General features: G+C 32.8%; 1 long non-coding RNA gene across 1 annotated transcript; it reads left to right on the top strand.

Moving 5' to 3' along the window:
- The first annotated feature begins 244 nt into the window (after positions 1-244).
- LOC129218510 (uncharacterized) lies at positions 245-5,603 on the top strand. Its single transcript, XR_008580332.1, has 3 exons — positions 245-271; positions 2,018-2,084; positions 5,456-5,603. It is a non-coding gene; the product is annotated as an uncharacterized LOC129218510 (long non-coding RNA).
- The last annotated feature ends 17,397 nt before the right edge of the window (positions 5,604-23,000 follow it).

The raw sequence follows: 23,000 nt of genomic DNA, 5'->3' as shown, positions 1-23,000 counted from the left end.
ACACTTACACTTCATCAAGATATTCCGCGTAAAAATATACTCCTTAGCAATAAATAAATAAATAAATTATTCAAAGGTTTAAAATCGCGTCTTTTTGTTTCGAAACACATTGTAACGAAGAAACATGAATAAAATTAAGAAAAAATTTAAGCTTCCAACGGTAATTTTATTTTTGATTCTATTTTGAGATATTCATGCGCGGCATTCTAAACCAGCGTTGTCTCTCTGAGCTCCCGCTCGCCGTTCGGCCATGTTTTTGCAAGCATGAAAGGTAAGTAAAAATATTTTTTTGTTTATTACGTATAGAAATGCAATAAGAACGTTTTGTGCATCTTTTCTTAAAGATGTTTGTTTAAGAGTAATCCTTAACGTCACCGAAAGAAAAAAAGCAAACTTTTAATGTATATTCGTGTGCGTTTTTACTTAAAATGTAGTGTTAACTATATGATGTGTTCCATTGTTTTTCCGTTGTGTTTGTGGCAGTTTAGTGTAAATGTTTACAGGAATACGTTCTTGAAGTATTGAAAAGCATTATGTTTTTTTGTTTTGTTTTCTGCGTGTCCCTGCAGCATGTGAAAAAAAAAAAAAAAAAAAAAGAAAAAGAAAAAAGGATGCTCGTTACGTAATGTAAATACACAATCATGCCTATACTTCGACTGTTGCAGATTCTGTTGATACTAAATTTAACAACGATATTTTTTTTTATGGTATGAAATTAGACAGTTGTGATTAACATTAATATAATGTGTTTTATTGCAAGCAAATTCGTATACTCTGTATTATAATGCAAGCAGATGATGTATAAAAATAATGATTTTATTGTTTTTCAAAGCTTAAAATTATTTTTCTTTATCTCATGCTTGGTTTTCTCCTTAAAGTTGTTTATGTCATGATTCTGTAATTTTACTCCCTTAAAGTATTACACCAAATTTTTAAGAGTAAATAAACCTGAAAAGATTTTGCTGTTATGCATCGTTTTATTACTTTATTGCATTCAACTGTTTTAAATTTTTCAGGATGATTTACTTCCTTTTTATTTTTGTCATTCGCAAAAAAAAATCATGTATAGTTTTTAATTTACTAATGCAATGATCATGCTCTTTTTCTGGAGAATTTCTCCAGTAGTATTTACATAAAGTTTGTCTGCGAGGTCACCAAGAGCCATTGAAATTTTAGGAGTCTTAGTCTGCTCTTTTTAGGAGAAGAGGGAGGCTTGCCATCGTTCTTATGGACTTGACCAGCGCTGACAAGATTCCATGCCACCCTAATCGAAAACTGGTTGACTGGGCATGGTTCGGAATCAGAGTCATGTTGCGATTTTTATGGGGATGCCTGTCCCAAGCTAACAAGGCCTTTGGGTCTCGGTGGCCCTTGCATTCATATGCATGATATAGTGTATGAAATTAAACTTTTTCTTCTCCTTTTTATTACAAAATTGTAATGCATTGTTATTTAAAGTCTGAACCAAATGATTGGTATGACAGCAGCAGTGTCATGTGATTTTTTGAATTTTACTAAAATTTATTTATAAACGTTTAAATTCCATTGAACTAGACTATATTCTTAATATTAGAGCGAGGTTTTGTTTTTGTGAACGACTTTATTTAACAACTACCAAATATTTTATTAGTTTTTAATGGAACTTGATATAATACAGTCGTAACTGCATTAAAGATACAAAGACAATTTTCATTTTGATTAAATTACAATAAAATACCATAAAAATTATTTTTCTTTAAAAAGCCGGCTTTTTACAGTGGTTTAAACCAAATAAAGCTCTGCCTACTGGTCCCTTGAACCAGTGAATTATTTTTCTAACCCATATGTAAGCAGTAGGTAGCACTGCATGAGTGATGGCCTGTTTTCAGTTTTCATAAACTATGTAAAATTGTCTACATTGTGATATCAACGCAGCATATATAGAAGATTCAAGGGGTACTATAATGAAGTACCAAATACATATTAACATACTATTGTACTTTTTGTCATTACATATTATTTTCTTCCCTTTTTTAAGGAAGAAAACTTAAAGGGATCGAGGAGCAGAATGGAAATGCTTCTACTTTAACTTTAAAGTCTAAAAGGTAATATCTTTTTGTATTGAATTTTCATGCATTTTCTTTCTTTCAAATGCAAATAATATTTGTTTTTATTTGTCAGATTATATAAATCTAACCTCACTTTTCACCTTTTATTTCCATCGATTGACTTATGTTTTGCTAATGTGTTGAGCTACTTTTCTTGAAGATCAAATTGTGACAAATGTTTTAATGTATGCATACTGAAATTTTAACTAAGGGAGTTACAATTCTAATTTTGCTCCCCCCTCCCCCATATCTCTCCCTTTTCATGCAACTGAATTTTTAATTAAGTCCTTTGATTGTTTTATTATTTTTTAAGTTTCCTATAGTTCAGTTTAGAGCTGTTTTTTAGTCATAAGTATCGTATAAAATGTTCCAAAATGAATATTTAAAAATCATTTTAAATACAGTGTAACTTTGATTTTAACGATACCCGATTTAATGATTTCCTGAATTTAGCGATACATTTCACTGGTCCGAATTTAACTGCATTGAATGTATAAGCTCCTTGATTTGAAGATATCTTTATTTAACGAAAACTTTCTCCAGTCCTTTGACAATTATTCAATCGGGGTTATACTGTATTTTTTTTAATATTTATTAGCACATAATTGTGAGTGTAGCAAATCTGCTACTTATATTTTTCCATGACTTTGAATTAATGCTCTCACAAAAGCAACTATGTTGTCAATCAAGTGCATGCTCATGTCTGGGTTAAGCTTGGTTTCAATGAATAAATTCTGAGGAATTACTAGAGATCTTACTGTTGGGGGAGGGGGGTTCTCAGGTTTAAATGAAGGGCTGACAAGAGTCTGTCGACTTAGTTGGAAAGTATGAGAGGGCTGGGGTTTGGTGAACAAACTGACAATAATGCATTCCATATCATTCACTCTGAATAGCTTACACTCAGAAAGCAGTTATTATATAAAACTGAGTGAATATTCAAGGGGTGACCATCCCTTAAGGGAAATGGTGCATTGCCTCCTAAGCTGCGACCCCCCCCCCCCAAAAAAAAAAGCATTCAAAGATGTAGTTTGTTTCAGTTTCAATAATACCATTCCCATTCGGTCAGGACCCCCTTCAATGCATTACAGAATTTTTCTACAGTTTACACCAATTATTATTTTCAAGATGTATATGTTTGATTGAACAGAGTGTTGTTGAGTTGTACTTGCTTTCTGTACTACTTTTCTCGCCTTTTTTTTATTTTTAATGTTGAAATTGTTACTTCCCTGCAAAAAGTCGTCAAAACCCCTAACCGCCCACTCGCCTCCCCCCTCCAATAACTAATTTTTTGAAATAGTGATTGTTTTTTTCTTTTTTTCCTAACTTAATTTTGCATTTATTTGTGTAAATGTTATTTATTTATTATTGGTTATTTATGGATTATTTTTTATTTAGACATTGACATTTCATCCGACTTTGATTGCTTATTTTTATGTATATATATATTTTTTGTAACCATAAAAATCATCTTTTAAATAAGAAATAATTTGCGTGTTGTACACAATGTGCTAGGGCTGTACCCAGACTTTTGTTTCAAGGAGAATTTTACCAAACATATTTCTTGTGCAGATTCGATATGATCAATGAAGTTTGACTTCGTATTTTGTGTTCTGTTGCTTTTTGTTACAATAGATACTTAAAGAGCATTAACATGAAAAGTGAAAATACAATGTATTTCTTTCAATGAAAGAAAAAAAAAATCTGATCTAAGTTTTCTAATCGCTCAAAAGGATAGATGTATTTACTCTTTACTCATCTAAGCAGATGACTAGCGCAGCCAGAAATACCTTCTGGAGGGTTTTTTTGATCAAAAATACCTTCTGAAGGGGTTTTTTTCCCCATCAAAACAGCCTTTTCATATGCACAAACTACTGTATTATAATTTGCATTTTCATTAAAACCAATGCTTCTGAGGGTTGTTTTCAGCCCCTTTCCCCCTTCGCCACGCCACTGAAGCACATATGAAGTAATACTTCTAACATTTCTATTTTATGACATTTATAAAATGTGTAAAAAGAGTTTGGTACTTTCAAATTTAAAGAACTTTGGTATTTTTGTTTGGTATTCAAAATTCAAAGGAAAATGTTGCATTGTTCTGTAGAAATGTTTACAATAAATGCAATAAAAATAAATACTGCAGATAAAACACCTTATTTACATTCTTATTCAATAATAATAATTTCATTTTTCAAATGAAATTGCGAAATAAATAAAAAAATAAAAAATAAAATAGTAATAGAAATGTTTTCAACAAGAAAAGTGTATAAAAACCATCTTTTGAAGAAGTAGTTTTGAAAATTTTTGGTGCGGATTTATTTCTAAAGTGGCTATTAAGCTAGAAATTTCTAAGCGTTGTTTCCCCCCCCCCCCTGTAGTAGTAAGTATTGCCTTTGCTTTAAACTGGAAGACATTCTTGATTTGATTTTGAGTTTAACATTGATGATGGTGCCTGTTAGGTTTTTGCAATGTTAATGGCGTGGGAGGGGGGAGGGCAGATTCAGGAGGGGTCCGTGTGACAGTAATTTGTTGTGATTATTATTACTTCATTTTTTTCGATGTGAAAAATAGTACATGGAATGAATATTAACGTGTGTGTGTCCCCGTTCTGTAAGGTATTTCTTCTCAGGGCCTCATAATTCAAAGGAGTGACTGGGCTCGTTTACTGGGGTTATTGCTATTTTGAGTTTTCTAATTGTTCATTTTCAAAATAACAATCATGACTAATGAGTTCAACGTTTTTTTCAGAGCACTTTTCCACCTCAAACCACATGTGTGTCTATGCTTTTCTGATATTTTATAAATTTAATGCCATATATTCAAAGCTTGTGGTAGCATGATCAGCCTATCTGCCAAAAGAAATATGACTTTTATGATGAAAATTTGAAAAATTATGATCTATGGTGCAGGTTGCGAAATTGAAAAAAATAGGGGGTTGGTAGGGCATAATTGAAAGGATTTTGATCTCATTGGGTTAGGGGAGGGGGGTGCCTTGTAGCATGTGAGGGGGTGCGCCATCATCCTTGGGGGATGGACATAACTAATACTTTTTTACGTAGGTGGTACAACGTTCGACATTGAAACATGACTCCCTTTACAACAATTTCTGGATCCGCCCCTGTGAGAAGGGGGATGAATCTTTTGATTACTCATTTTACAGTGGGGACTAAAGGAATAGGACAATATTTTGACAAGCCAGGAATAAGAATTTTCTTTGTACAATAGCTTATAAAATCGCATGACTTTTTCCTGTATTGAGCAAGTAATGTTTTTCTTTCTCTCCCCCCCCCCCAACCCATTAATATTGTGCTGTCCTTTTTTGTGGTTTTTGAAAATATTCTTATTTTTTCTCTTCATTAATTCTTTTTCAGATGGTATTGGAAAAAAATGAAGGTAGCAGATGACCAAGGGAAAATGAAATCCTGGCTGAAGCATTCAGCAGACTAGCTGATAAGGGAAACAGCCAACAATTAAAGAAATCTATTGTACAAAATTTGTCAATAAAGGTGTTTCATTGTATTATTTTAGTACTGCTCTTTGTATCAAACTTCATGGAATCCATTAAATGAAATTCAGGTAAATTATATAAGAATGTTGTGCTACTTGTACTTCTTTTTTTCTTTTGCAAAACTAAGTCCTGGCTTAATGTATTTAATTATTTTCAGTTAGAATTTCATTGTGTATTGATAAGAACCAATTGTGCACTAGTTTTATCAACTTGGGGGGGGGGGACTGTATTTCAGTTTAATATTGATTGCTTACATGCAGGGAATAAATTGAGAATAACTTGTTTAAATGTACATGTTCATTTAGACAACTTTTTATATCGCGAATATGAATTTTGAATTGTTTTTCAATTGGAAACAAAATTTGATTGCAATCTTAATATTATGTACTGGGCTAGAAGTTGTACTATGTATATTCAGGTTTTGGAAAGTTATTGAAAGGAATAAATAAAATACATGTGAAAATGTATAAGCAATGCAGGGGCTGCTCCATTGTAGGTAAGATATTTTATTAACAGCTAGTTCAAGTAGTTTTAAATTGCATTACTAAGAGGATTTTTTCAAGCCACTTGCTATAAGAAAATTCAAAGCTGTTGCTTAAAACTTGAAAATCTCCAATTATATGTTTAATGAAAGGGCTACCTCTTTAAAGTTTTATCACAGTGAACTAAAATTTTGCATTTTAAATTCTTATAATAGCTATATTAAATTCTTATATTAATAATTTTTTTTTAAAAATGGAAAGTCATAAACATAAATAGACAAGTAAGAAGGTACATAAAATGATAATAAAAATTTTCATTCAAGGAATGCAATATGCCTAAGTTGTATTTTTGTGTTTTTCAAGCTGCTTTAGGAAAAGATTGTTGGACTTTCCATTCTCCAAAGAGTTTGGAAGAAATAATCAATAGAATACAATGCACCAAAACAATGAATGACAACTTTTTAAATTATCTGAGAGTGAAATTGATCTGAAAAAAAAAAACTGAAAGGCGTTCAATATATGTATTTTATAGTGATGATAAATATACTGAACTAAAATTGCTTTAATTGGCTTTTTTATTTTTTAATTTAATTTATATTTTTTAAAAATTAGTTTGCTTCATTTTGTCAAATAACATTGGGGCTGCAAACCTGATGAATTTTTAAGGGAAAAAAAAATAATTGTAATAATAAAAATTTTCGTAACTAAATGAGCTACAAAATGAAGTAAACTGAATTTAAAAAAAATAATAAGTTGAAATAAAAAATAAAATAATCAAATAAAGCTCACTCTACACAATATAAAGCACTATAAACGGTCACCCGACGCCGAAGGGTGTGTCTGTGGACGACCCTAGGGCGCCGTGAGACCGTCGCTTTAATGTGGGTTAGTCCGCCCTCAGGCGATCCTGAGATGTCTCTGCGTCGTCGCTTAATAGTCGCAGTTCGTCTCCCGGACGGCAGACGGTGCCCTTCTGGGGACGTCTGCAGACCGTTATTGAACCCGGACATGGGGGCAGACTTAGGACGCCGGGGAGTGACGTTGCCAGGACGCCTCTATCGTCAGCAGATGACGTTCCAGTGACACCTGGGCGACGGCATTATGCTGAGTGGGTACTGATGTTGTTCCACTGAATTCAGCACGTCATGTGGTCAATGGTGGGTTTCTTTTACATAAGTTAATGTGGCAAAAAGGGGATTCATTTTCCTCCATTCTGCAAAAATATGTTGATTACATCAAAAGGCACTTCAGTGCACGGCCCCCTATAGTTTTTAATGGTCCCTGATGATTGTGTTGCAAAAGTACCAAGTCGGTAGAACGCAATAGACGAACAAGAAACACAATACTGCTTACGTTATATTTGATGAATCGATGTCAGCAACTATGCCACAAGAAAAATTTCTATCAAATGATAAAAACAAGCAACAGCTTATTAATATGTTGTGTGTGAAATTTAAAAAAGAGGGTTTTGTTGTGAAGCAAGCGGATGAAGATGCCGACTGCCTAGTAATTAAAACTGCTAAAGAAATTGAAAATGAGTCTGAATGTGTCATAGTTGTGGGTGAAGACTTTGACCTTTTAGTAATAATGGCAGCATCCTCTACTTCGAGAAATATTTTTTTCTTGAAGCCAGGCAGAGGTAACGTAAAAGACACCTTATATTGTGCAGCAACTCTGAACATAGCTCCATAATAAGAAACAATATTTTATTTCTACAAGCTTTCAGTGGTTGTGATATTACATCTGCTCTTTTCAGACAAGGGAAGATGATTTATTTATTTATTTTTTATTTCCAATGGCAGAGTGTGAACAGTTACAATATGATAAAAGCATGAAACAAAAAAGAAAATAGGAGCAGAGAACAGAAAATATTGCAACAAAATTCATTAATCCATATTGTCTCTAGCTTCCCAATAACGCTCAGCGAGGGAGGTCTTGCGAAGTGCGGTATATTGCAGTTGTTGGGCGCGGTCCATGTCCTCTCCAGAGCCACACAGATTACCAGAAGGAAAAGGAGCAATTCCGATTCTGAAAAGTTGTTTTCGCAGGCAGTCAAAGGTCGGTGGCCAGGCGGAATTCCGAAACTGCTCTGCGTCTTGGGCCATTACGCAACATCAGAACAGCATCTCTCCAGTTTTTATGGAGTACGCGAGTAATAAGTTCGTCTCGTGCACGGGCCCTAACTGCATCTTTAACAAGTTTTTTAATACCGCAGAAAGGCATTGGTCGGGGAATACTTTGCGTGACCAGAGGGCCCTTTTTGGCCAGGTAATCTGCAATCTCATTACTAGGTACTCCTAGAGTCCCTATATGAAAACGTAGTTTTCAGAGTTGCGACAACGCGGTATCATTTTCCTATTGGTCGAAGACCGCCTGAAGCAAGGTTTCTTCTTCTCCCGTAGGATTAACATGGAGCGTATGACAGTGCTGTGGAAAAACCCAGAATATGAAAAATTAAAGGTGAGTCCAGGATTTTAATGCTCATATTACTGTTCTACAATGTTCAAATTATACGTGTGTAGCTTTACTTGAGTGAGTCCATTCCTATTTCTTTAACTATTGCGTAATTATATCAAGAACATGTGTTCCGGTGTGCTAAAATTCCATCCTGACACTTTATTTGGGTCTTTTATAGTTATTTTTTCTGTGAAATCGATGATTCCAATCACAACGTTATTGAAAAACAACACTTTAAGACAAGGCAAATGTTAAAATTGTGTAAATTAATTTTTTTAACGATAGATCCCTGTATTCAGTTTGGCGCGATCAATTTCGTGCTTGGCGACGAGTGAAAGTAAACAAAACATATACTTGTGATGTGAAGAAATCTTAACTTGTGATTTGTATTATAAATGCTTTATGCTGCGGAAATTTTTATTTTAAATGAATGTGACTTGATATTAAAACCCATTTTAACTTATGTTTTAATGTTAAGGTTTTTATTTTTCCTGATCATTTCTTAGACAAAAATTGACTAATGTATCGTTTTTCATGTTCCTTCAAGCAATCTTCACTTTATGCAACGTAAGTATTTGCAGTGTCAAATTTTTGTTTTTTGAAAGGAGATGCAGAGGAAATAAAATGCTTATAAATTATAGGACTTTCAGTGCTTGCTGGCAGTATCTTTTAAAAACATTTTGATTTATGGAAACGTTTTGTTATGATATTCTGCTAAATGTTTATTAGTTAAAATTTGTTTAAAAAAATGTCAATTCGATTATGAAACTAATGTGACCACATGAATTTGTCAAAGCGTTTGTGGTGGATATGAAGTACAACACTTGCTTGACACACAGTACAGTTTTTATCAATTTTTTAGGTTGAGCGAGCCAATTTAAAATGTATTATTTTATTAAAAATTTAATGAATTGTAGGTAGTTTTGGTTATTTTGGTAATTTACTCTTTTTTATTCAACAAGCATGCCAGTCGCTGTGTGTTCCATCACAAACAGAAAACTGAGGTGTTCTAAGTTCGGTTCAAGTAGTGTGTTGGTACATTTTATTATGCTCTAATTAGGGTTTACTAATTTTTAGGTTGCCTTGTTATTTCCTTTACCTGCTATTTCTTTATCACCTGAAGAATCAAGTGCATGCTATCACCCCACTTCAGGTTCGTAAAAATTTCTATTTTTATTGAGAAAATGATTTTTAAATAATTATGCCATTATTGATACATACTTAAGTTTTAACAAGTTTTGAATTACCTTTGAGGTAAGGACTGTTATCATGGGTTTTTGAGATTGTAAAAGTCCTCCCAGCCACAAAGCTCTTGTTTGTCAGAAATTAGGTACATTTTAAGTTTTGCGGGTTGAAATATCAATACTTTTATAATAAAATGCTGAATCAAAGAATTTTCGAAGTGAAACTTTTTATGCAAGGGCTTTGAAGTTATATCCAAACTTTTTGTGTGATGAAAAGTGGTGGGGATAAGCAATGTCGGTTAGAAGGAAAATAGTGGCTTGCTTGCCTTCAGATATTGGAGGAAAGTGAGACCTTGCGCTCTTCTCGCTTTCTTTCTCATTTTGTATGGTTGCATGTACTACATTTAGGCAGCGCGGAGATCAATATGTACATTTGTAATTACTTACTTTAGTTATCGTAAACAGATCATTTCTCTTCTTAAGAAGGAAGAAGATGATCATTATAAGTGGACACATGTATATAATTTTATATAAGAAAATGAATAAGAAATACAATCTATTCAAAAGTGTTTGATGAACAATTAACATGTTTCGCGTCTATCGTGTGTCATTATGACACAACCCGTTTCTTGGAATCAAACTTTAGAAGAATTCTACTCTTCTAGATCAGCAGAAAAATAAAGTACACGAAACTCTCAATTTCGCCCACATCAATTTTTAAAAATTTCAATATTTGGTACAAAAAAGGTTTTTAAATAATCCTATCTGGATTAATGTGGAGTTAAATTTTAACTATTGTAGCATTTTAAAATAAAGGCTGTCATAATAGGTTTTTGAGATTATCCATAAAGATCAGGGTTAGAAAATATCCGATATGTTGATATATATTGGATATTTTGATATTTATCCGATGTTTTCAATCAATGCAAAATAAATTCTTTAGTAACTGCTTCCTTAAATCAGAGTTGTTTATTTCTCTTATATTATTATTATTATAATGCATCCACTTTAAAAGTAATGTTTCTTTCATTACTTATATTCATTTATTACATGTTCGTGATTTCGCCTCACCCACTCAGAAGGTAATTCAATTGCATCTGAGTTCATTTCAACCACTCATAAAAATAAATGTATAAATAAACAAATATTCAATTTATCAGAGATTATCTTAATTTGTTAAAGGCTTTAGATAATTAATACTTTTGTCAGGAAATAGAACATTGAAATAAAAGGGGATTCAAATGCTCTAAAACAATGGTGCCCAACATACGGCTTTCAAAACTGATTCATGTGGCCAGCTGAAATATCTGGTATAGATAAATGAATTTACTGAAAAATGTGGCTTTATTTTAAAGAATCTAAATTTAAGCATCAGTTATATTGCATTCTCTATATTTTTACTTCACTTAAATTTATATGTTAAAGCCAAACAAGAACAGTTTATAAATAGTTTCTACAGTATGCACTCACATTTTTTCAATCACAAGCAGAAGTAAGCTCTTTGATGAGGTAGTAGCATTCACGTAAAAGTTTAAGACAGGAGTTTAATTTTTTTCTCCTCAATCTTGACTGAAACCATTAAAAAAATTAATTTATAGTTTTCTGAAAATTACTCAGGACTGCTGGAATAACACTTTCTGGAAAAAAATTTGTTCAATATAACTGTGTCATGTGATTTCGTGTTAGGATTTGTAGGACCATAGGAGCTATTTGTTGGTCAGAAAATAAAATAAAAAATATTAATATAATTAAAATAATTGGGACTTGAACAACGTGCCCCACTGTCCAACATACCCCACCTACCCCTACAATTTTGCTGTGGATATTCCTAAGTGAAATGCAGAAAAAACAAGCAAGTTTTCTCACAGTTCCTATAAAATTTGGAATCACGAACAATCATTACTTATTTTAGTCATCATAAACTGATGATTTCTCTTCTTAAGAGCAAAGATGATGCACACTAAAAAATATGTACATAATATTATGTACATAAATGAATGAAAAACACAATCTATGCTAGTCATAAGAGATTGATGAATTAAAATATTCCCTGTAATATGTGTTTTACTTTTACATGTGTTTTTAGAACACCCTGTTATTTGAAATCAAACTTTACAACACACTTAATGCAAAGTTGTTGAAATACAGCTCTATTTCAATTAAAGTGTGTTTATTTATTTTCCATTTATAATTTTATGAACTACTTTAAAAAACATTCCTGCCAATTCAAAACATCAGTCGTATTGATGATTTCGCACATTTGAAGAGTTTTACTTCAGTTTTTAAAGTTATTTGCCCTTAATGTTTTTTAAGTTTCTTCCAGATATTCTGCAACTTAAAGAAAGCTCAACTACTAATTGAATTGTAGCCCTGATGCAGATGTTCTAGAAAACTCATGATAATATTGTACTGTTTGCTTAAAAAATTGTATAATAGAATGATCTCCAGTATTAATTTTACAAGGATGTCCAGAAATCATTTACGAAGTTTTCTTAGCTTGACAGCTTTATCAAAACTAATTTTAATGAAGTTGTTTAAAAAAAAAAAAAATCCATGTATAATATGCCATTCATGTTTGTTATGTTGAAAACTTCAGGAAATTTGTTGCCGAAATGGTCTTTGGACTTTCAACAACGACATACAAACCAACGAAAATTTTGTGTTTAAATGCTAAATAGTGTAATTAAATGAAATTTTGATCTTCTTCATACAGACAATGCTGTATTTCTGGTTTGTTACGCTTATTATCAAATTTATTATCATTCATTTGTATAATAATATTGAAATGTAAAGAGGTTAAACAAACAATACTTCTGCAACCGAAATTTTGAAATAGTAGCTGGAATTCTGTTTTGATTCTCTAAATTTAGAGCTTTGAATTTGTTTTGTAAATCAAGTGCTTTCTTTAGGTTTATGCTTGTTTGTCATGTAAAAATATTGTTTTCAAATCAGACTTATAATAAATTTTTTGGTATTTAAGGCAAGGCTAAAAAATTTAGGTATACATTAAATTATGAAAGGTGTATTTAGGTTTGTTTATTGTTATACCTTATTTCAGCATTAAATGAACAGTTTATTTCTGCTTATTCTGTTCCTGTAATTATCCAGACCCCCCCCCCCCCACTCAAAAAAAGATTTTTCTCCCCACTTAAACTACAGGACAGAATTTGAATAACTTAAGCAGTTATTGATAATACAGTGAAATCTGTGTAAGTTGACCACTTGCGGTGCCCTACTTTAGTGGTCAACTTAAAGAGGTGGTCAAGTTATAGAGGTTGAATAATATAATGCAGATCTAATTATGTGCCTGAAAAGAGCGGTCAACTTATACAGGTGGTCAACTTACAAGGGTGGTCAACTTTACAGGTTTTACTGTAATAGTTTGTCCCAAAATCTATAAAACTACAAATCCTGTTTCGGTACCCTGAATTTGAGTTTGATTGCCTAGTTGAGAAAAATGTCTTTGTTTCTTTTTTTTTCCTTGTGTAAAAATGTTGGAAATTCTGTGTTTGAAATCAAAAAATAAATTGAACATTAGAGACTTTGGTTGTAATTTTTATGTGGTAATGACCTGAAGACTTAGTATGGAATTAATGAGTTTTCTTCATGCTAAGTTGTATTTAAAATATCTGTCAAAATTAAATGTAAACATTGCTTTTCCACGAAAATTGAAAATAAGTACAAGTCCTCTACTGGTGCTGTGAATGATTTTTTCTTTGTAATATTGTTTTGATGTGAAAATATTGTTCAAAATTTAAGTAATAGATGTATGATGCAGAGAAATAAATAAATAACAATAGATACATTTGTTTCTTATTCATATGAGTTGAAAATAAGTAATGTTTAAAATTACACCCCCTCAACTCCTCAATTTATTTCTGAATATTTCTATCTACATCAAATTAAAGTAATAATTTTAAATTTTATTCAAATTAATATTTTAACCATGATTACCTACTGAACCACTAAAATATTTAGAGGTTCTTGGTATTTTTTCTTGGTAGGTTTTCTTTCTTTTTTTTGGAGGGGGGGGGGGAGGGGTTACCTCGTTTTAACCATCTACCTATTTTTAGTATTAAGCTTTCAAATTTTCCTTTGCATATTTACCCTTCAAGTTTTTAATTTAATGTTTAACTTAATCACATTTAAATCAGAAAATTGTACAGGGTAAACTTAAACATGCAATTTTTTTAATAGCAAACCATTTTTATTAGTAATATTGCTTTTTAGATGGTTACAGGAAATACTTTTAGATTTAAAACTCTTTATAACGCTTGCCTTTCCGAAACAAAAACAAGCAATTTCTAATGTGCATTATCTGTCGTTCATTTATTTATTTTCATTTTCTTACCTTTTTTTTTATCACTTCATTTATTTTGAATTAATTAAATTCTAATACATGGAGGTAAGAATTCACATGCTGCGAACTATCAAAAATAAATAAATAAATAGATAAAAATTATTACAAAAAAAAAAAAAAAAACTGTCGGCAGATTTAAATGGATGTATTTTTGCTGAAATTAAAAAATAATAAACTATTCCTTAGTTTTAACTGTAAAAGGCATGTGACAGCAAAGTTGCACTTTTTGAAGATTAGCCCATTAGTGACTGAAGTTTTTAATTGAACTAATGTTTTCTTTTTCGGATGAAAATGCTGGAAATTTTGTGTTTTAAATAAAGTTTATAGATACAATAACACCAAAAAATAAATTGAACAACAGAGATGTATGTTGTTTACAACAACAACTAGATTACAACAATAAGATCATGCTATTGATCTGAAAACTTAGCATGAAATAAATGAGTTTTCCTCATGCTAAATTGTTTTTAATTTTTAGTTTTTGTTTTCTCATAAAAATTCAAAATAAGTACAAGTCCTTTTTTGGTGCTCTGAATTGTTTTAATTTTGTTTCATTAAAAAAATGTCTACTACCTAACTACCTTTCATTCTAGTATTTTTTTGGTATAAAAATGTTGTTGAAAATTTTAAATAATAGATAGTGTACTTTCAAGAAATAAATGTAAAACAATGGAGACATCTGTTTCTTATGCATATACGAATTTTAAAAAAAATATATGTCAAAATACACGCCCCCCCCCCTTAACTTCCCAATTCATTTCTGAATATTTCTATCTGCATCTAGTTTCAAATAAAAATGACCTCTGATTAATATAATTTCGTTTTCAACTAAATACAAATTAATCTATTAACTAGGTGTGTCCACTAAACCATTGAAATATTCAGAGGTTCTTAATTTTTTTTTTTTTTTTTTTGGAGTGGGGGGGGGAGCGAGATAGGATCCCTGCAGTGTGGGGTGTCCCAGGTCATAAGGGGTCCAACGGCCTATGAAATTGAAGAAAAAAAATTGAAAAAAACCTAGCACGAAGACTTATTTAATGTTACAAATATACACTGATGGCCTCTGGGGAGGGACTATAGAGATTTTGTTGCAGGGAGGCCCAAAACATATAGATCCGGGCCTGGATAGGATACCTTGTTTTAAGCTTCTGCATGTTTCTAGTATTACTCTTTCAAACTTTCCTTTGCATATACATGGGTGCCCCCCCCCCCCCGTAGGTGAACATCCCAGGCATATATTTCCTTTCGGAATTTTTAAGCTAATGCTAAACTTTTCCATTTAAATCAGAAAATTGTATTTTTCTTCCTTTTATAGAAAAAAAATATATAAGTAATGCTTTTGATATCAATTCAAGAAATATTTCGATGTTCAAAAATCTTTATAAAACTTAATTAATGTAGCAAAAACAAGCAATTTTTTATGTTCGTTATTTGTTGCTTATTTATTTATTTTCATTTTCTTAATCAGTTTTTATTCATTCATTTTGAATCAATTCAAACTATAATATAATTTTCGTTGTCTCAGAATCTTTTGATTAATTTAAAATTAATTGTATTAAAGAGAATAAGGTTAAAGAAAAAAAATCTGCTTTTAATTCTACTAACACAGGGCCATTTTGTCTTTTTCTAATGTTTGAATCAAAATCGAGCGTTTCATTTATTGACAGCATGCATTTTCGAATCCGCGTGCTTACATCCTTCAGAACCCGTTTCAGCCACTCTTCCCGCCCCCGCTTGTGACTATTTTTTTTAATGAAACTCGAAAGCGAACAAGGAGCCAATCTTGCAGCTCGGGGGCAACCCTATCTTCCCCTGGAAACCGGTTGCGCTCTCCGAGCGTAGCTGTTGTCGCAACTCTGAAAACTACGTTTTCATATAGGGACTCTAGGTACTCCATAGTGGGCGACAAGGGAAGAAGAAATTTGTCAAATTCTTGAACTGTACAGTGTTGCAACAAACTATGAAGGTTTTCTATGATGAAAATGCATCCCCTGATAGCATTGATGAAGCAGGGCAGAAATCTTTGATAGCCTTATATGAGGGAAAGGACAGTGAAGAGAAATTAAATTCCTTGAGATTTAAACTTTTCAAAAAATTCCTAATGAAAAGTACTTTCAATTTAGCTACTCTTCCTCCCACTGCAGCAGCAGCACGTGAACACTCCTTCCGTACATATTTGCAAATTCAAAATAGAAGTGGATTCACGAAAAGTCCCTTAGATTGGGGTTGGAAAACAAACAAAAAAGCATGGGTTATTCCCAGTTACAACCCGCAAAGAACCAGCTCTTTTAGAATTGCTCTCCAAGATTTCGTGTAAGTGCAAAAAAGGCTGTACTCTGGCCTGTAGCGGTAGAAAAGCGTACATCAACTGTTTTGCAATATGCTACAGCTGCAGAGGGCACACATGTACCAACTCTCCGGAGGAGGATGACGGCTCTTGAAACTTAACTAAACCTAGAAGCTGAAATTGATATGCTGGAGGAAACTTCAGAAGAAGTTGTCTCATTGGAGGAGCAATATGATCATTTTCAAAATAATGAAAGTGACAATGACCAAACTGACACTGACATTTGCAACACACTTTTAGCAGCAAGAAAAAAAATTAAATTCATTTAATTGTTTATTTTATGTGTAACAAAATTGTTTTTGTTAAATTAAATTAAGCAAGAAAATTAATGTAGTTTTTATCACCATTCCACATATTGTGAAACTTTCACATGTTGTCAATTGTTTTAGCGATGCTCAGCGTATCATTTTAGGTGACCCATCTGTATATATTGTTTTTAACTTTTTATATCAAATGTCTTTCTTTATTTAACATAAGAAAATAAGAGCTGTTTCGAAATCTAGAATGTTGCCCTTGCTACCTCAAATTTTCGTAATTACATATATTTTCTAAAATTTAAGTGTCTAGTACTTTTTCAATTACACTTAACTGTGTATAAATTTGTTCAATATTTCATTTTGCACTCGCTGAAATGCAAAGGTTGAGTGTCCATTGAAATAAGTCTGAATTTTTATTTACCGTCAATAGTTAGATAGAAAGATGATTGCTTTTTTTATGAATACTGTTGATCTAGCGAAAATATATCTTAAATAAGAATCGGGTATAATTTCACCATACATATTCCAAGAAGCGAATTTTACATTTCTTAACTTACTTGCTTTTATAGTAATTTTTAAATTCTTCAGTTTATGGTATGGTATAGTATGTCAACTTGATGATCACTTAGCATCTGTAGCAGCTGCATCCGTAGGTAGGAAAGAAACAGGCATGCTTTTTAGCAGGCCCGTGTCCAGAATTTCTTAAAGGGAGCGGTTTTGGTTGCAATGTTTTTTCGTTCTTACCTGCACTGTCAGAAAAACACAACAGTGGCTAAAATAATGCAGTTCTGTTTAACGCCTACAATGAGGGGCATAATGCTGTGTGTGGGAAAAGGGGGGGGGGAGGGGTCCAAATTCTCAGAAGATGTGTTTACAAGTGATATTACTAATTCTATTAATGTATATTTTATATACAGTAGATATGCCTAGTTTTTATTCGGCTCATGTTTATCCGGATCAAACTTGTACAGTTAAAAATACGGTTATATTTACTTAAATAATAATTTAAAACTGTGAGTGCAAAATAGTGGTGCAACTAGAAAATAAGTTTTAAGGGAGACATGTTGAAAAAGAATCTAATCTGATAAGGGTGCCGGGGGTCCTCCCCCGGAAAATTTTGAAATTTTTAGTACTGTAAACGGAATTTTAGACGGTCTTTGGCTCCGCGGAAATTTGTAGAAATTAAAGGCGTAGAACACGCGATTATAGGCCATATTTATTGACGTTATGGCAAGGAATGCGGCTCAGAGACTCTCCCTAATCGTTTTTTTTCTTGAAAAATAGAATAAAATTTATTTTTAATCTCCCTTTCAAATTTTTGAAATTGAAGTTCCAAAAACGTAATTGCAGATTAACTTTGAAGATTTTTACGAGGAGGGGATTCTGATGCTGTCCCCTGGATTTTCCTAAAAAGTTCTAAAACTTTAAGCAGTATTCTAAGATATTAGGAGGGGGAGTTCAGAGGTTATTCTAATTTAATTTTTAGTAAGTTTTGTTTGAAGAACCTAATTTTTGATAATAGTAAAGGAAGGTGATTCGAGGACTCTTGCTCGCATTTTTTCTGAAACTGGAGTCTCAAAAACGCAGTTGTACAACCATATTTAATAAAATTAGGGCCCTTTCAAAACTGAAACAAAACCAAACCTGAGTTTCGGCGATTTTTTAATGCAATTTTATGCAATGTTGATAGAATAAGCGATGTTGTTCGGTAAATTTTGCGAAACTGAAGATCTGGAAACCAAAGTTTGAAATACTCCGTAATGCTGTTGGCACGGGGGGGGGGGTGGAGGAGTAGCATTTTGAAGAAGATTGTATTATTTTCAGACAAACTAGAAAAAAGGAAAAAATTGCTGGGAAACTTCAATGAGAATGTTTTGTTTTTTTTAAATACCATAAACAAACTTCAACATTAAAGTTAATTTTAAGTCAAATTTACACATTTCTTTGGTTTTTATTATGTTTCCACTATGGGAGGGGTTTAACCCTAAAACCCTCCCCTTGGACACGTCTCTGCATTTTAGCGTCACGGTCTTCTGTCCGCGAGGTCTCGAGGATGGCTAGTGGGAGTTGGAAGGGTGCGTTCTGGCTGGAAGCGCTTGATTAGTGATTTAAGCCACATTTTGAAGTCAAGTTGTGAGCTTAATATTTAACAAAGATGCAGATTGTAGGTACTCATTTTGTTCAGAATTCTGTACTCTACAAGTAATTTGCCAATCTATTTGGTCGTTTTAAAAGCTATTTTTAAGATATTGTAATACTAATGAAAAAACAGGTGTTTTTTGACACTTATTTGGGCGCTGTGGCTAAAGCTCACTTAGTAGAAGGGGAAAAAAAGTAATGGTCTTGTTCTCTGATTCGTTTCTCTTGTGAAAGTTAAAATTTGTCATTTACTTTGTTTTCATTCACGCACACATAACACATAATATGTAAAGAAAATGGTGATGTCGCTTATCATTTTCAAATTCGTTTTTCTTAGAAATCATATGTATGATATTGTTTTTGGCGGATAAGTGAAAAGAAAGAATGGAGAGAAACTCAGTAGCCTCTGCGAAATGCTGAAGCTGAAGTCACACCGCTGTCGTCGCCACTCTGTTCTCAAGGCACTCTAGCTACAACTCATGAGTGAACTTAACTATGACCGCAACGGTAAAACACATGACGTAAACAAATAGGGTGTGTGAGAAGGAAATCGGTCAATGCAGGAACGATCCTGACAGATAAACGGGAGGCAACCCTATACTTTGGCGCTAAATGATACCATTCTCAGACTTGGCGACAAGGATTCTTCCTGTACCTCGTGCGTGGTTTAAAAAATGGCTCGAAAGAATGTAGTAATGAGTGATTTGTTTTTATTATGATGAGATTTTTACAATTAAATATGCATGAAAGTAAGTGAAACATTTTTTTGTGTGATGTGAATATATTAAGTTGTATGTTTTTTTTTTTTTTTTTTAAAGAGCATGTTCCTTTATTTATGCTTACAACGGTCATGAAATTAAAAGCATGTATTAAGATTTATTATGGCTAGGCCTTTGGGTTTTTTTCTAGATTACCATCCTGTGCATCTGTACTTTCTATCCAGAGCAAAATTTATATTTATTTATGCCGTAATTAGACGTTTTTCAGATATCTAATCTAATATTGGGAAATTGTTGTTAGACGTTAGCTTGCATAGGTGTACATTAAATAAACGTTTCTCGTGTGATTGAGATTTTAGCTTCCCCCCCCCCCCTTGCATAATTGAAACTGTAAGGCTCCTTTTTATTTCCCGCCTAAATTAACGTTCATTTGTTTCAGGCGTCCTTAATGATTCTTCCTGTAAGCATGAATATGTTCACATCATTAAACGTTTATCCTTTGTGAAACATTTAGTTGTTTCCTTTTCCTTGCATAATTGAAGCTACTGAGTTGCTTAATTATCCAAAATTAACAGACGTGTTGACTTTTGTCAGAATTGTTCCTATCAGCCTTTAGCGTGTATAGATCTGCGTCAACTAGAAATCTCTTATCGTGAGTAAATTGTTTAATTTCCTTGATTAAGTAAAACTATTTTGATGTATAATTATATTTAATTACTGCTAGAATTAGATTTATTCCTGTCATCTATTCTTAAGGACAGATTCCTCCCGTTTGCGTGCAAAGATGTGCTTCTAATGAACGCTATTGTATATTGCACTAAGCATTTTTATTCCTTGAACAATTAGGAATATTTAAAGCAAATTTAATTTTCTGCCAAAATTAACTTTCTTTCAGATATATCTAGTCTTAAGTAAGGATTCTTTCTGTCTCCTGTGTAGTTCAGCATCAAATGACTTCATTCTGACATTTATTTTCTTTTCCTATTGCATAGTTGAAACTATTTAGCTGTTCAATTTCCTGGCAAAATATTTCTTTCAAAAATTAACTCTATAAAGGTTCTTCCTGTTAAGATTACTTCTTCAGCCATCATATCTTTTCTTCTTGTTGAATATTCTCCCTTTTAGCCTTCCTGGATGTGCTAAAAATGAACATTTATTAATTTTCATATTCTTGGTGTCAGAAATCAGTATGCTGTTTAATTTACTGTCAAAATTCATGAATTTTAGGTATTATTCTTATCCAGCATTATAGAGGTGTAACAAATAAATGTTTATTATGAGTAAAATACTTATTTCCTAATCCTTAAATAATTGAAACTATTTAGCTGTTTAATTAATTACTTAAAATTATATGCCACATTTTTAATCTCTACTTAACTGTTAGCTTTGTCCAGCAACAAATGAAAGATTTTTGTAGTTTGCTGAGAGCTAAATTATTTAAGCATTAAACACTATTCTATTAAATTAGTAGGGTATCTGGTACATTTGTCAATAAAACCTGAAGTATAAGTTCACCTTTCAGTGAGCATCACTGTTGGAGCAATGAATTAAATCTTTGATATTGCGGGTTTTCACCGGTCTGTCATCAGTTCCAAGTTCATCTGATGCACAAAATTCCTGTGGACATGCAGATAAAAATGTTTATTTCAGTGTGCCCAAAGTTTAATGTTCAATTTGTATTGTGAATTATGAATACATTTTTCGTTTATTAATGTATCTGTTTTTCAGAAGGATTCCATGTTAGTTTACGAAGATGTCAATTGTTTGATCCTGAATAGCGAGAAGATGAATGATTTCATGGAAACTTAAAGCACAATACTAGTTGAATTTAGACCTTGCATGACAGTTACTTTATTAAAGTCTGCTGCAAAGTCCTAATTTTGCTGGTAATAATGCTTTAACTGGCCCACAGAGCATAGGAGCAGTGACTCAACATCTTCCCACTCATCCTTTCCCCTTTTTATTATTTTTTTAATAAAACTAAAAACTAAGACAGATGAAGGTGAAATTAAATTAAATGAAAAGGATTATATTCTTTCCTGAGATAAAATGTATTTCTTAGATCATTAAATGGTAGTATTTTTTACAAATTTTCTCACGACATTTTTACTGTTAAAAAACTTTATGAAATAACCAAAATCTTCAACATATTGTTCAGAGAAAACCAATAAATTAAAACATCAGCAACGTAAGAGAAGCGCACTCAGATTGTATTTCAGTTACTATTCTCAAGAATATAAAAAAAAAATCAACAAAGAAACTCATTTTGAAACAGCATGTATTATCTACCATGTTTAAATCTGTTCTGCGTCTCTTTCAATGTGAGTTTATTGCGATTGTTTACAGCAAGCAGAATTTTCCAAACATAACAACAATACACACGTAAATTAAGATTCAGAAAAATCCCTACGAAAACGGAAATATTTCACAACACAAAAAACTGTAAATCGTGAAATTAAAACGAACTAAAACTTTAAACAGCAATATTTCGCATTGCAATTTCTACCTCACAATTTAAAGGGGCGGCTCTGTTTACATTTTACTCGGGGTTGCTTTAATGTATCCAGGTTACCATGCTGTTTAATAGAACGTGCTCGTTTTTATTTCTCATTTCGCCAATGTACTGCAATTGGTTTTGTTCGGCGATCCTAACCGGTCGACCACTGAGTAACCGGTTACTAATCGCTGCGTTCTATCATCAACCGGTTTTCGTATTAATATTAAGCACGTGATCATTAGATGTCACGTGATCGATTAACCGGTAGCTACCAGTTGACCTCGGCGAACGCAAGCATTCCTTGCGTTCGACGAACCTCACCGGTCGACCGGTTACTAACCCCAGCGTTCTATGATCAACCGGTTACCATTCTAAGCAGTTGATTAGAGCACGTGATCATTAGCTGTCACGTGGTTAACTAACCGGTAGCTACCGTAACGTAAGCATTGAGAGCGTTTCAATATTCGCCGCCGGGAACATTGGGCGCCGAGCATTTTGGACGCCGGAAACATTGGGCGCCGAGCATTTTAGGCCCCGGGAATACTGGGCACAATATGCTCGGCGCCCAAAGTTCCCGGCGCCCAAAGTGCTCGGCGCCCAAAATGCTCGGCGCCCAAAGTTCCCGGCGCCCAAAATGCTCGGCGGCCAAAGTTACCGGCGCCCAAAATGCTCGACGCCCAAAGTTACCGGCGCCCAATCTTCCTAGACCGTTAACTAGATCTTTCAATGAGCAAGAACAACCATTAGAAGCTTTGAAATGGTGGCTCTATGCTTTGCAGTCAGCAATCAGTTTTAAAGTTCATCTGATGCACAAACTTCCTGTGGATATAAGTATAAAAATAATTATTTCAATGTGCCCAAAGTTGAAGGTCCAATTTGTATTGTGAATTATGAATACATTTTTCGTTTATTAATGTATCTGTTTTTCAGAAGGATTCCATGTTAGTTTACGAAGATGTCAATTGT

This window comes from Uloborus diversus, chromosome 3, assembly GCF_026930045.1.
Source record: "Uloborus diversus isolate 005 chromosome 3, Udiv.v.3.1, whole genome shotgun sequence".
Lineage (NCBI taxonomy): Eukaryota > Metazoa > Arthropoda > Arachnida > Araneae > Uloboridae > Uloborus > Uloborus diversus.
The sequence above is the reverse complement of the archived record's forward strand: the minus strand, read 5'-3'. Positions and strand labels throughout refer to the sequence as shown.